The sequence below is a fragment of the Lagopus muta genome, chromosome 9 (assembly GCF_023343835.1).
Source record: "Lagopus muta isolate bLagMut1 chromosome 9, bLagMut1 primary, whole genome shotgun sequence".
In the NCBI taxonomy this organism is placed as follows: Eukaryota; Metazoa; Chordata; class Aves; order Galliformes; family Phasianidae; genus Lagopus; species Lagopus muta.
The window spans coordinates 3231948-3248413 of NC_064441.1; the positions used below are offsets into that span (position 1 = coordinate 3231948).

Consider the following 16466-nt stretch of genomic DNA (forward strand, 5'->3'; position numbering starts at 1 on the left):
AACCTTTTAGAAATCTTTATTTTTCACCAGGGAATCAAGCAACAAGTCTCCAGTGAGCATTTCTCTGCTACACAAAAATGGATAGGGGACTGTTAACCTGAGAATCATAAAGAGTTCTATTATCATTTTAGCTGTATTTGTTTTCTGTTCTTAAATCTTACAGAGGACGAAGATTATTAATTACCATTATTGGTATTCCCATTGACAGGCAAAACTATTCCAGCCTGTCCCATCATGAAGTACAATTCTCAACAGAAACTTCAAAGGCACTCCTACCATTATGGCAACACAACATCAGTGAATTTTATTAATTTTTATGTAGACAGCATCTGTGAGTGCATTTAAGCAAGTAAATCTCTGTGCATTCTCTGCATGTACAATGGAAGCATCTGTAATTTCTGCAGTTCCACCTAAGTAGGTTAGGTCAGGCCAGGCCAGTACAAGTAATTAATATCAATGACAAGAAGTTCATAAAAGCAATTTAATTTGAATTAACAGTTTATCTACTCCCAGGCTTCACTACAGTCAAGAGGCTGCTACTTCTTTCTATTAATATTTTTATTTATGTAACATCTGTGTTAGAGAAGATGAATGTATGCAAGCATACTAGTAGGGAAAATTTCAGGATAAACACCCAAGAGTCTATATTGCATATAAATATTAAAAATATCTGTCAGTAAAACTTGTACATTGCTGTCTTTATCCAGATGAACTCCTGAAAACATCAATTCTGAACTAGTTTCTACATTATAACTCTGTATTTTATGTATTAATATTATTTAACACAAATATATATTATAAACAATTACAAATGTATTTTTTCTTAAACATGTCTTGAATTCTCTCCTAAACCAATCGTTCTGAGATACAATTTCAGAGCTGCGTTCTGGAAATGGATTGAATTACATTAGAACAAGTGGAAACTCCAGAAATCTGAACTTAATCACCTTGGTTCAAACTGAAGTGGAAATCATTTTTTGTATGCAACTTCAGTGAAGGACACAGCGTGTGTCAGACCACTCTTGTGACTGTGAACGTACACAAAAAGAAAGTGATAGAGGCAAGAGTATGTTTTGTTTCTTTACAGGTTACTACAGCTGATGCTGAGGTAATCAGTGACACCAGTCAGCAAAGTCTGAAATAAAACAGCCCTCTATGCCCATTTGCAACAGCAGCTACTGCTCACACTGTATCTGTTTAAAAATATATATACACACACCTATAATATTGGAGCTACTATTGACATTTACAATTCTAAAGTAATTTACAAACAATTAATTAGTCCCGCAATCATTTCAGGCTGGTAATTATCTTAATTTTGCTAAAAGAGATCTGTCACATGGAGAGCTTGAGAGACTCTCAGAGAAGCAGTATTGGTTCACTGTTTGACACTCAAGCAAACATCCCCCTCCTAACACCCTACAAGATCACAAAAAGAAATCATCTCTGAGCTTGTTTTGTTTGCTTTTTCTCTTAATAAACAATTCCTTTCTGGTTGGCACAGAACAATTAGGAACACATTAAAAAATGGGCCCAGCACTAAAAATAGCGACATAACTTCATCCAGTTACCTAAAGGAATTAGATCTGTGTATGGACAATGGGTGCAAAGCATTTTAGTGTTACTGAAGTCATGTTACTAAAGAACATTAATCAGCAGTGGCTAAAGACATATCCTGCAGCAAGTAAGTTTTCAGTAGTAACATTTTAAATACCAGCTTTCCCTAAAAACAGCTACTTTATTTTGACAGATTTTAATGCTGGCACGCACTTTTGCATGAATCAGAAGGGTTTTCTTTCAGAAGCCACAAAACAATCTCCTTATGAAAATTTCCTGTTTACTTAGAGAGGGAACTGGTCTGGGCACAGTCATCTCATCTACAGTCTTTACCAACATTTTTGCTATCTTGCAAGACCTATGCAAGTCCATTACGCAAGATTATAGCTGGATTATAGCTGGTCTGGATGAAGCTTGCTGAAACTGAGGTATTTTCTTTCATTTTTGGGGATGCAAATTTCTGATGTTTTCAGTTTTGCTAGAGATTTTGTCACCAGAACTTTTAGGCAAAGCATTAGAAATGAGCATTATCACTTCAGTTTACTTATATTCCTGTACATCACAGCATACATTTTCTTTTATATGTATACACACACACACCCCAGATATCTTTCTAAAGGATTTCAAGTCTCAGTTGTAGTTTGGATAAGATGTTCTTTTTGCACTATAGCCTAGAAGGAAAACTTTGTATAACCACTTTTACATAGAGAATGCCACTTCTGGTCTTTAGTGAGGCTTAAATTAGTTTTCCCCTTACAGCCCAGAAAATCAGCTTTAGCATGAGTCTTTCACACAGCAGTGGTTGGATGTTCTTCAGTTAAGGCAATTTATACTCCCTGAAAAAGGGTTTAAATTGCACTATAATTTTTATTACCTCCAGTACCTAAGAGTGCCTACATAGGTCACCTTCTCATCCGTAGATGGATACTACGTGTTGTAGGTAGACAGACTGAGAAATAGTAAGAACAAACCTCACTCTAATTGGATTAATTACTGTTTGTTTGAATGTCATATTCAGCAGCTCTATAAGGATTGACTGAGATGATGAGAAGCAGCTGATTCGTGGTCCCTTCATAGTATGGTCTGCAGCTCATCCTCACTATAAATATAATATTTAATCTGTTTCCAAATTTGCTCAAGAAAGTGAACAGACACCAGCCTTCAGGATTTTACCTAACAGAACAATTTTTTTTTGTGTAACACAAGAGGCAGTTCTTGGTGGGATGGGTTCAAAATGAAGTTTTCCACTTTTGTTTTCTTCATAATCTCACTATTTGAAACTGGATATCAAAACGTTCACTTAGAAATCGCCATTAGAGTTAAGACATATTGTTTCTTTGTTCTGATTGTTCCTCCTCTTCCATCTCCCTGTATGTAAGTATTATCCTCCTATCTGTCCTCAGCAAGAGGAAAATTTATTTTCTCCTCTCATATGCCTCAGACTACAACTACTAATCTTTTCAAGCGAGAAACTAAACCTTACCTCTGAAGGTCCTTTTGACAGTATCTATCAATTTGGACCTTCCATCTTCTGTGGAGGAGCTCTCCATAACCTGCAGAGACAAGCAAGCTCCTATTTCTCCCTCTTTATGCAAGAGCAGACAGACACCTGCTCTGCTACCTTGCTGCCAGGTGCCATTCTTTTCCCTCTACTGTTGTGCCACAGAATCCTCTGTGGTATTGCAGGGAAAAAATATGGGGAAAAAAAAGTGATAAGAAATGGGTTTAATAAATTTGTCATGTTTCAGCAACACTTGTCTTCCTGAGGGCTTATAGAATTGCTCATTCCATTGCCACATAAATGTCATGTTAACCATCATAATATCCTTGTTATCATGCTCACAATGCTTTCTTATCTTCATCTCCATGGATGTTAGGAAAGTAATGCGACCCTTATATTGTACAGCTATTTTAACTCTTCCCTCCCCCAAAGTATTCAACTGCCTGATCACATTGAAGTTTTCCTCTTGGACTGCAATAACTTAGTCTACACAATCGTATCTACACAAGCAGCTTTCTCAATGGCAAATTCCATTTCGGATGCATTCTTTCTCTATTTTGAAATTTTGTATGGAGTGTCCCAAAATCTTCCTGCTACAACTCAAGCGGGAAGAAACAGCTATACCATTTTTGCTGTTATTCTCACAGAGTCAATAGCCAAAGTTTTAACTTTGCCAATAAGCGTTGCATATAAAACTGTGTTCCTCGACCTGTCTCTAGATCTATTAGAAAACACTGTAGAAGAAGACATATGTCCATTTGTACAAATATGAAGATACATTACAAAGCCAGGTACTTAGGCAATATACAACCTTTGCCAGAAAGGCAAAGTGGATTTGGGAAAAGAATTCCACATTTGTCCCCAAATACAGAGAATACACGGAAACCCAATTTTGAAAACCATTTTCTTTTACAGAATTCAGTGACTGGAAGATCCAGCTGGGGAATGTCTGACCTGAAAAGATTTGCCCAGTAAACATTAAACATAATAGAAGTAGCAAGAAAGAGAAAAATAAAACAACAACTCAAAATCACAACTCTGAAAAACAAAAACCACACAAAAACAACTCTACAATCAAATCAAAGATAGAAAATATATATTTGATAGGGGCAAAGAGTTTGAAGCAGTACCAAAGATAAGAAAGAGCTCTCTGTAACAGTTTAATAAACCTAACATTATTACTGCTATTTAATATCTTAACATCTTTTTGGGAAATATAAATTATTCACTGTTTGAGTGCCTTGTAATTTGATTCAAATGATGAATGCAGAAAATACTTAAATCGTAAAATATATTTCGTATGCATCACACGGGAACACTGACCAACTTACTGAAACAGGCTCTTGAGAGATCTGGATGGCTCAGATGACTGCTAATAGGTTGTGGCGTCCTTCATCATTAAGATCATGAGTTGAATCCAAAACAAGTTGAAAGCAACTGAAAATGGTTTCTCACAAAATCTAGAAAGTAAAAAAGAGTTCTATTAGTCTCCTTGATCATGTCCTCTCATCTTTTCTTCAGAAATGTTTTTTGAATCCCTGGCTTATAGTACAGCAATATAGAAAACATTTAGCCCTTCTTGACAAGTTTTTGAATGCTGAATGGATTATCGTACTCCTTGCTTCATTCTTGGCTTCAGTACTGAACTTTAGTCTGTCCTTCACATTCCTTGTGGTAGGATGCAAGACATCCTACCAGTTTATTAGGGGATGGTACCACACTGACATCAGGGACTGCAATCTGCCCAGATACACATTACGGATCACCACCTTTTCCAGGGTTCTTTTCCCCTTGCTTAAAAGCACACGCCTGCAGCCCAAGAAACCAAGTTTGCCTTATTTTTTTCCAGAAATGTAACCTTCTTTCATAGTTCAAACCTTCAGCATGGTACTGATGTCACTGTCAGCACCTAACAGCAGCCTGCCTACCTGTGTACATACATCAGTGGAAAAGTCTCAAAAACTGAACATTCCCATTTACTTAAATGGCAAATATCAATATTGCACAGCACCCCACAGAGACATCCAAGACTCTCCGACTTATGAAGTTGTTTCTAAGAAATGTAATACAAAAGGCTATTCATGGGAAGACACTCATCTTGCCTGGAGCAAACTGCCATTGAATAACTAAAGTCAGAGCCTTTTAGTTAAAGATTGACTAACACAGCCAAGAAGAAAAGGTAAGACTTAACAAAATTAGATTTATCACTGTTATAAAATATGCTGAGACAAGCTTAGCTTCTGTGCTTATTGTTGTGAGATCCACTGAGATGCCTTATAACTCTTGCAGCTTTCAAAATAGCAATACTTAAGACCACCTTAAGCTTCCAAAGTGTGACAGATTGTGTTATTTCTCAAACCACATATCTGGTCACCAAAGAGGAACCAATGAGAAATTCAGCATCCCTTCACAAGAGGCTGCACCAACAATTGAGATGGAAGCCACAAGTTCTTTTGGATACTAGGTATAATCCCTATATTTGTCTCCTATCAAGAAACATAGGTTTTTCTTCACAGAAAGTGCAACAGACTCAAAGAGGAAAAAAACAGTATACAAAATCTAAAATACTCTTTTTTAACTCTAAGGTTGACATGAATTATATTTCTACTAAGCTCCACAGTCATCTAGAAGAAACTCGAAGAAACAAAGATGAAGAAAAACTTCCATGCGTACATACATACACAAACACACACACTGAGAATTTTACAAATGTCATTATAACAGTTTCATGTGAAAATTCTATGAGATGTTTTTAGCATATTTCAGAATAATTGCATCATTTGGAATAAAAACCAGTGGTAAAGCGATGCTATCACATTCTTCAGTAGGAAGAAAAAGCAACCTCTTTTTTTTCCCTGATGACTGCAGCACAGATTATCCTGAACCATATTTAACACTTTCAACTTCCAGTGAGGCATATACATTTGGAAAGCACTGCAAGGATCGAAGCAGAACTTTGTTGCTATACAGACTATGTATTCTGCACCCAGACAAAAAATAATGTTTGCATTTCTACAGATCTATGAGTCTAATCAGCTAGAATTTCTAAGAAAAAATTAAGCAGTTCACAGCAGAGGGGCAGACCCTGTACAATCTCATTACTGTGCTAACACCACAAACTTTTTTCTAAATTAACATCCATAATATCAGAGATAAGAGTCATTGTGAGTTTTTAGCCACATGTTTTCAGTTTCAAACAAGAGCAGAGTTTCTGCATCAGAAAACTTCTAGGAGTGACTCTTACTTAGGTATGCCCGGTTGAAGGAAAGAATGAATACGCTGTATGAAACAGTAGTAAGTGATTAGGAATAATTTGAACAGAGTAAGATGAAAGTATAATAAACTGCTCAAAGAGACTGGAGATGAAATTTATTGCCTTGATTTGTACAAGGCAGGAAGGGTGGCACATATGTAGGATTGATTTGTAGAATACCTTCTCTTTAAACATGATTCTCTTGCCTTTTGCATCTGCAGCCCACGGATCTTCTAAACATTTGGCTTTCTCCATTTAGTTAATATGGCTGTAATAGTTTCCAAATGATTAATATCACCTCTGTACAGATACAGATAAATAAGCTGCAACAAACTGGGTATTGGGAATCCTGAAATGTAATTAGCTGCATACATGGGGTTTTTTTATTGGCAAATCTCAAACTATACAGTAAACAGAAATAAAAGGACAAAGTATGACCATGCAACATCATTACTCAAGAAAAAAATGATACATTTATACCCTCATTACTCACATTTTATAGTTGTGGATGCTGAAATACAGAGAAAGTGGCAGTGCAAGGTCACTCTGGCAGAGCTTGGAACAAAAATCAGACATCTTATTCTCCAGAATAGTGTTCTGCTCTCTATTGCATAAATTGCTTTTCTCCTTACAAACAAAAAAAGAAAGAAAAAAAAAAAAACAACAAGATAAAGATCACAACACTGAAGTGACAGAAAAGGCCCTGAGTGACACACAGATAAGTATGGACTTAAGCTGCATTACTGAGTCTCATTTGCAACAATACCATTTGTTGACTTCACTAAACCATATGCAGAAATAACATCAGCGCTAACAGGAACGCCTAAAAATCTTAAAAGCAATATCCTGGTCACTCTGAACTCACTGATAAAATTCCCATTGCGACTAAAATTTTATTCACAATACTGCCTTTGAACGTTTGTATCTTGTAAATTATCTCATCTGAAAGCAAACTACTGCCAACAAATCTGTCTATTCACTCCAGCAAAGTCTAGATCTACTTTTGAATGAAGGAGAGTGGAAAAGGCAGAATATTACATCTCTTCAGCTAGGATTTTGTGAGGACTCACTAATGATTTCTCTCTTTTTCAGCATGCCTCAAGCAAAGCAGTGGAAACATCACACATTTAATATGCCACTGATACATCAAGCAATGTCACTGGAGAAAGAAAGGCAAAAGGAGAAGGGAGTATTTACTTCAAACCAAAGTACAACAAAAAGAATATTTTTCTGTAGAAGAAATCCTTTTTGAGCTGTGGCAGCACCATAATAAATCACTCTCAGATTCTGCATTACCATGAGTTGCTCACTGGGAGAAATGACTGAGAATCCATTCACTGAGTCTATCCAGACCTCTAATACAGCCAAATGCATTGAAAACATCACTCACACTAATTTTCTAGCAGCCAAAACATTCTGTGGTACAGCAATTAGTGATTTCTTGCAGGTAGATGAAAATTCTACCACCAAAAATTACATTGCTCCTGGTAAGTATTGTTCTGACTTAACAGTCCCTTGAGCAAAGGGGTAAGTTAAGTGGGACTTGGTGACACCACTATTTGTGTGCACATGCAAGTTTCCCTGCCTTGCGTGCAGATGGGCAGTTTTGAGTATCCCTAATAGGTTACACATGCAGATTCAGTTTGGAGATGATCTATCTTTCCTCCCAAACGTTCCTGTCTTCAAATAAATAATGATCTACCTGCTAGAGAATCTTTCAAACAAAATGAAACGTTGCAGACAGGAATGTTTTTAAATCAGTTTGGAAACCTGCAAAGCTAGCATACCAGTACACATAAATACTTGCATGTTTAGCAAGCTTCTCTATTCTGCCATCATTTAACAAAACTCTGCCTAAAAATAGTTTTCAGTCCTCGTAAGTCAGAATATCTAGATCTCTAATTATTACTTCTACTCTTTGCTGAACTCTCTCTGTATATATATTTTTGTCTGCTGCTAAAACGTCCAGAAATGAATGCAGTGTCCCAGGTGGTCTTTTTCTGAAGATAAATACTGACCTGATCTGTTATATCTCACATATGTTAATCGAACTCAGAACGGTAGTAGTTCTTTCTGGAGCCAAATGACACTGCAAACCTTGTGCCTCTTCCAAAATAAGGATGATTTCTTGTTTTGCTGCCTTGAGCTACCTTTGGCAGTATTTTAGCTATCATATTGATCAACACAAAGCTAGGTGCTTACTTGCAAAGCAAGGTCCTAAATAACATAAGTGTCAGAGAATCTGAAACTTTCTAATGCTTTGTTCATGTCATTTATTTGTCCTTGCAGCAACCGAGGCTGTTCAAGGAGTGGAAGAACACAGCTCCATAAACTGAGAAGGGAATGTCATCCAGTCCAAATATTCTGGATTTGTTTCTTTGCTTTCACGTACTGGGAATACTGAATTATATTACAGTTTTATTGGCAGCTGTTTTGCTTTGTATTTACAATGACCTAGATTGCCAGTTTCCAATCTGACTGCAAAGCAGTTGAAACATAGCTGTACTTTCCCAGAAGAAGACTTGGGGAATCATCTGGCAGGGACAAACAGTACACCATGAGCACATGCCTCTTCTAATCCTCCCAGCTCCTACAGAACTAGAGAACAAAATATTATGAGAATGTGCCTAAAGTTAGAACTACAAAAAGAAAAAAAAAAGAAAAAGAGCAATTTATCTGCTTTTCTCTCAAGAGTTTGCAAGCACAGGCATGGTTGCAAAGACTGAAACACGTTTATATTTTAAAGATGCAGGAAGAGACTCCCAGTGTGAAAAAGTTGATGGAATTATAACTAATATTGAGCTTCTTGGCTTCTTTTTCTCAGCCTTTTGGTGCTGATGTGCTTCAAATCTGAGAGACAATTTGGATGATTCAGTGCTTGTTTCAGAACAGCTTTTGAACATGTCAAGTATCTAGTACTCTTTCCCTTCCTAGTCTCCACTTTCAGAAGGAACTAAGAAACTTTTAGTGAATAACATGCTCTACTACAGAGCAGCATTGCCACCATCTCTGGCTCTGAACCAGGAATTCATAGTATCACCTTACATAAGCACTATATTCATTAACAGATTGATAAAGACAATGTCAAACCCAAGAACAACTCTGACAATAAAATTGCAGCATCATTCTATTATTAGTACCACAATCAGTCAAATGCTGAAAGATTTTTAAAGGAATTTTGGGATCAGTATTGTGTCAGCAATTTACTAATGATGGCAATTCATGGTCACTTCAATCACACATTAAAGTTTTCAGTCTGAAAGTAAAGTATTTGTTCTTGTTCTTATATCTCTCTCTTCTACTGTCAGCCACTCTTGCTTCAAATTTATTATTAAGTACAGAAAAAGCATCACTTTTCCTGTGATCCAAGTCCCTCTGCATGAAAGACATTTGTACAAAAGGGAAAGCACAACGGACGCCTTTCTAATTTCCTTTCAATCATATTTGAAAAAGCATAGTAATTAGATCTGCTAAAACAATGCTGTCTTATTTGATATGCTGGTTCAGAGATGGATATTTTGTGCATCTCTATTTCACTGGAACTGGAATTTACTTTTCTGGCAAGGTTGACCAAATAGATGTTCAGAAAGCTAAATCTGGTCATATGAGCATACAAAGTGGGCTCAGCACAAACCAGTACAGCCCGGTCCCACTGACCCAACTCCTTCCAACACTCAACATGCACCATCTCCTGGTCACCTCTTATAACTACATACACAACTAATGAGCCTTGGATTTTCATTTTGAATGCCTCATTCAGCAAACAGAATTCAAACAGAAATATAACTGTTTCTTTCTTCTACACATGAACAGTGATGCTCAGCTGGTTAATAATTGCTTTTTTCTGTGTGGATCATTTGTCTGATCACTCTCATTCCCAGTAGGAGAAAAAGAATCTTTCCTGATGGATAAAGTTTTTACCCAAGAGGGGACACAAGGGCTCCTGTGACTATTTAATAACTTCAACTGATGACTGGCACAGCTGCTAATGAAGGCTTCAGAGCCCAATCTCCCCCAGTGAATGCTTCAATATTAGGCTAGTAAATCAGGCTTATTTTTGCTGTATTTTTCTGTAGCACAAAAAACAGATGAGAATAATAATTCATTTGGTCTCTCTCTTACCTAAGGACTCTCCATCTAGATGGCCTACAGCTTTCTGAAGAGAGTTAATCTCATCAGGTAGAGGAGCCTGAACAAAGATATTACATACCTTTAAGACTGCTCAATCTCTTGGTTCAAAGGGGGAATTGCCTTCAAGAAGGTCAGAAATGATTTTCTATCTCCCGTGCGCTGGCTGACTAATCATCAGGCACCTCATAAGGAAGCTTCTGGAATCTTATCTATTATTATTATTATTGAAATCTGGTGTGATCTTGTCTTGGAAATCCCATCAGATCAAGACCCTTTTGTGAATGCACACATATTCACTTTGTGAACCCTGGGGCAACTCGTGATCTTATTTCTATCTTTTCTACTGAACCAAAAATCAAGGAGATGATCAAGTCTAGGAACCAAACTTCAGTACTGAGAGGACTCCAAGTGTGGTTTCTGAGGCATGAAGCAATTTCAGGCATATACATTTAAAGTAATTTGTCTGAAGTCAAGGAGAAAGGTATCATAATCTTAAACTTAAGAAATCAAAGACAGTTGGGATTTACATATTTGCATTCCAATAGGGATGAAACAATCAAAAATCCAAGCTAAATTTCTAAAGAGATCAAAAGGAATCAGGTCCAAATTACCCCCTACGGATTTCGGTGACAGAACCAGATAAACTTCTATCAGCAGACAAAGATGGAATGAGGCAGCAAGAGTAAAGGCCAATGTTATGCTAAATATAGTCTGTTGCAAAAAAAGCCTTCTAAAATTTGCCTTTGTGTACTGTTTCTACTAGATTCTACGCTTCATATTAAATATTGAATTCATGGAAGATCCGTTCTAAATAAGAGTCAGATCTATATTTCTCAAAGTAGATCTATAGGATGTTGTGTAAGAAACGTGAAAACATTTTCCAATTTTCTGCTGAATGGAGTTTCAAGATGAAAAGCTACATTCTTAGCTGTAGAATTAAATGAAAACTTAATACAGCAGCGTTTGGGGATTTTCAGAGTCAAAGTTTCTTAATGTACCCCTATCTCTACAAATGCTTAAGCTGGCTACTTCTGTGACCACAGCTATTTTTATTTTTTTTTTCCCTTTTGACAAGAAAAGTAACTATGGTCAAGCACAGCTTGAAAAAAGCTAACATTAAACAGGAATGCAATAATCACCACCGTTGATTTCTAAATTACAATTACCATTGCTGCACAAACAACACTCATGCAAATACACTTTGCATACACAGCTATGTGTTGGTATTTACAGACTCAACTACACGGACTTGAAAACCTTTTTTAGGGGTCAGTTGAAAGTATTGTCTTACATTTGTTTAAGGGAGCTCAGATTTTTCAGAATAGATCACACTGGCAATCATTCACTAGACTTAACATGCTCATTTTTAAAATAATTTCTGGAAAATAAACTAGCATGATTAAAAGCTAAAATATTATGAACAGATAATAGAATGTGCCAAAAAGAAATCAATACAAATTACAAACAAAAAAAGAAAAATAGAAGAATATATTTATTCTTGTCATAAATTGTCCTTTATTATGAGCCTAGACATTGCAGACATCAATCAACACAGGGAATATTGAAGAAATGCTATGGTATTCTCTGCTTCACACTCTTCAAAAGAATTAATCCGGTAAATTATTGGAAGATACATCTTCCACTGAAACTTTATCTAGCTTTAAAGGAGCACATGTAGTGTGTACAAGTGTATATTCTGTGCATGGAAAATCTCTACTCAGGTACCACTTTGTGTTTTGAGCAGGGTGCTTGCTAGAAACTGTAAGAGTTTCACTGTTTACAGTTGCATGAGGTGACACACAAACATCTGAAGGGAATTTTGTTTTCTTGAGGATATGCTCCTTGTTGAAAATGTCCTTGAAAATATCCCAACCTAAGAGAAAAGAATGACTATTCAGGAATGAGATAACTCAGGAGGAAATATTATCATTTCTATCCTGAGGCAATAAAGTTTACTCAGTAATTTCCACTCTGTCTAACCTCTAAGCTGTAAGTGCCAGAAACATTCTCTCCCATGAGAAGAAAATGAAAATTTATTATGTCTTCATTCCTAAATAAAATTAAAAAGAAAAACAACGGAGATGATCTGTGCCCTTTTTAAACAATCTCATCACGATTAAATCTTTAATTGCTAAGGAACAATTCAAGCAAGGAAATCTCAAGTCCACTCTTATTTAATGTATACAGTTTTGACCACAGAAGCAAGTTTTTGAAGGGGCTCCCTGTTGTGCCTTTGATGTTTTTGCCAGGGGAGGTATTACAAAAATCCAAAGTAAGGTGAATATGCTACAAGTGCTTCCAGCAATCAGAGTATAGAATTAGCGGGTGTTGAAAAGAAAACCACAACCCGAGTCATTGGCATTATCCTCAAAAGTCAGATGTCAAGTTTAGACACAGATGCTGAGGACATAAAGAACAAGAATGTCTTTGAAGAGATAGAAAACATACAGAAAAGAGAACAGTAAGAGCATAACTGCAGCCTGAGAAAAAGGACTGCAGAACGAAGAGATTTAAGAGTACTGAAGGAAGATGTTTTGACCTAGCAGAAGGACAGCACACACAACTCTAGCCATGATTAAACACCACAATAAAGTTAAACATAATAATCCCATGAGCAATACCCAGACTAATAAATTTGGAACATTGACAGCCTGAACAGGATTATAACTTATGACTCCTTTAGCTGAGCATCTGGACCCCTTAAGCTCATCTGGCTTCCTCCGTGCATGTGTTCTAGTGATAGATGTCACTTGCACAGCAGTCAGGGATGCAAAAAATGAATGGAAAGAGTTGTCTTTACCAACAATATACTGCAGGAAGGAACTAGAAGAAGAAAGTCTTGATATAAATCCAGAAAGCCCAAAGAAAAGAAATCCATTATACGAAGAAAGAGGTAGCTCAGAAAACTCTTATTCCATGCACCTCAGGCACACATCAGGGCACGGAAGTTGGCCATAGATGCCTCGTGGCTCATTTCTTAAGGGACACGGGAAGCAAAATGTGGCTGGGTTATGCTTTAAGTCCCATTGCACATAGAATAAAAACACGTTCTCATTGAAAAATTCCTTCCAACATAATAATTTTCTACTTATACCAAACTTCTCAAGTAAGGAGGAGGAAATCCAATTAAACCCAGCTCCTTTATATGCATTTATAGCTTGCCATGAGTCTGGATAATGCAGGACAAGACAATTTCTCCTAGCTTCTGGGAGCAGTATGAGAACTGCTGTCATCAGTACTGCATTGTGAGAAAAATCCTTTCAGCCCACTTGTCTGTAAAATAAGCAATAGTGAGACAACTTCCAGCTCCAAGTAATTCTTTAGGTGATGTCCTCATCTAATCCAGTAAGTTGTTCTTGGGCCTAAATTCCAACTTCTCAGAGTTTTCTATCCTGTATGCAACCAGACTTAGAGATTCTGTCTGTGTGAATCTGTACTTTGTGTATTAAAGTACCAGTCTGGATATGGTACACTTCTGCTGTGCAGGTCATGCAAGAACCATAAAAGAACCTGAAAACTACTCCCTTATACAACAAATTCTGAGCTCTCATGTCAGTAATTTGTTTTTCAAAGTGCTGGCGTGGTTTGGGGAAATGGGTTAAGACTTCCCAATGTCTGCTCTGTGGTAATAATTCCTAAAAATAGGTAGAGCTTCTTTTATTATCAATACCAAGTGTTACATAGTGAATATGTATCTCCCAAACACGGTAAAATAGAGATAAATCTCACAAGATTTTCTCTCTCTCTCTCTCCAAATGCACTAAATCAAACAGACTAACAACTCTTCTAAACTTTCCTAAAGAAAATCCTTAGCTCTAGAGGTTGACTTGATGATGGAAAAAAATTTAGTTATTCTCTAAAGCGCTGCTGTGAAGTCTCCTTCCACGACTTTGCCACTGCTGTTCTCTATGTAAGGCCTGAATTGCTCTACTGGGAGCACTTTGTTTACTTTCCTTATTTGAAAAATTTATTACAATTGATGCAAACATCGTGTTATGACTCCAATATTAATAGTACCACATCAATAAGATGACTTTTTGTTGCACAGCCATGCATGGAAATTTTCAGAAGCTCTGTTGCGTATTCTTATCTATGTATTCAATGATGCAGAATCTTTCATAAACATGGAGACAAAGCAGAGTAAAAGATGACAATAATTCAAGAACAACATCAGAACATGCAAAAAGTCAAAATGACCAAAGATAGTCAAAATTGTTTTCTATATCATACATGAAAATGTTGATGGAATAAGACTACAGAACTGATCCTGAATCAGCACAAGACAGCCACGGGGTATCTAACAGCAGTCTGCAGCCCTAAGTGTCTCCACTGGAAGCTCTTTTGAGGCTCAAGTGGCAGATGAAGACAACTCCAATCAAGAGCAAAATCACCTATTTTTCCTTTGTTTCTCTTCCTCCTGGAGTCAGTACAGAAAAGCAATCAGTTCTACTTACACCTCCAGGAAAGCTGCATGGCAGACACATCATCTCCCTAGTTTCTCCTGGGGTTGAATGAGGCTGACCGTATTCCCTCAGCCACACAGCTCCAAAATTCAGCATTAGTTACACTGATGAGAAGCTTTGAGCCATCTCTGATGCTGCTATTTTGTGCCTGCTGTGTCAGCAGGGGACGCCGGGCCACGGCATCACTCTGTCCTCTTTCTGCCACTCACTAGGGAGGGAGGTGAGCAATGATCTCATTCCCTCAGGCTTTCTTACTCCACTGAAAACACAAAAGCCTTGCCAGTTGCCTTCTGTATATGAGCTCAAACCCAGAATAGCAGCCACGTTCTCCAAACACACAAAAAGAAGAATTCCCCATCACGTACGGCGTTTCTCCATGGGGACTGGCCTAAAATAACCAAATACAACAAAGCTGTAGAAAGCACCGAATTACCACATTTAATTTCACTGCAGAGCAACAACTGGAGTCACATCAGTGCATAAACCTCCAGCACACTGATGAATCAATTAAAAGATTTGAAAAACGCAATTTCAGCAAATACGAGTTGGAATAACGCAGGAATTTTCCATTACCAAAATTAAAAATATTGTTTTAAGTAGTAAATAATTTTTTGACCTCCAAAATATAAGCATTTTAACCAGTACTACCCTTGACAAAAAAAAAATCTGCAAAGTTGAGCACCACAAATACCCTCGTCTTCCTCAGCTCACACACACTCACACAAATCTTGGAGAAGCTTGCCAGAGAGCAACCCTTAAAGAAAGTAATGGAAAGGGGCTGGTGTCCCTATATCCACCACTGGGAGATCCTCTAGCTTTCTCATCCCTACCACCCTCGGGGAGATTCTATCGACAGTGCTATGAGAAGATTAAGCACCATTTGAAGGTCTCCACCACGACCTGGATTAAGGCTGAGTTACCATTAGATAGTTTTCTGATATATTAGTGAATACAGCTGCTGCCCAGCTGAACCATTTTTCCTGCTATCTTGTCATTTTCTTTGTCATAATTGTTACAAAGAGGTTCCCTGCAACTCAGCTGCCTACTTAAAAACTGACAAGTCCAGCCTATAATTGAACATGGTCCCTGCTGTTGTTTAACAGATTGCAGTTCCATTATGTGTTTTTCAAGTCTAAAAGGCTTGTGATTGTTATCCAGCACCATTCCACATTCTCAGCACCATGAGAAGGCTGCATAGACGAGATTTTTCAACAAAATAAAGGCAGCCAGTGAAAAGAACAGGAAATGAATCTTACTGATTTTTGTGTCGGTCCCAAATACAAAATTACCATACGCTATTCTTGTTATAGGGGTGCTCTGCCCTTCTTGCTTAATGAAGAAAAGAATTCTAGAGCACACGCTACAGGTGATCTAAAAAGCCTCCTGCAGAAAGGTGAGAATTGCTTACACTGATTACAACTTAAAACATTTTTAAGTGTTTTTAACACAGGTGAACATATCAAAACCATATCAAAACATATCAAAACAAGGAAACCAAATGGCACTCAGCCAGATGTCCACCTCTGCATTACTATGCCCAAGAAATCCCAGATTATAGACC

The 16466-nt window shown here is 37.2% G+C and overlaps 1 long non-coding RNA gene across 8 annotated transcripts in view; it reads right to left on the reverse strand.

Annotated features, from left to right (window-relative positions):
• The window catches only part of LOC125697806 (uncharacterized), a 51087-nt gene that overhangs the window by 16806 nt on the left and 17815 nt on the right, over positions 1-16466 (reverse strand). For 5 of the 8 annotated variants that reach the window (XR_007378933.1, XR_007378939.1, XR_007378938.1 and 2 more), the window contains exons 2-3: positions 4382-4518; positions 3041-3110 (exon numbers count right to left, since the gene is read on the reverse strand). This is a non-coding gene — a long non-coding RNA (uncharacterized LOC125697806). The remainder of the gene's footprint in view (positions 1-3040; positions 3111-4381; positions 4519-16466) is intronic. The other 3 variants (XR_007378935.1, XR_007378934.1, XR_007378936.1) reach the window with 3 other exon arrangements.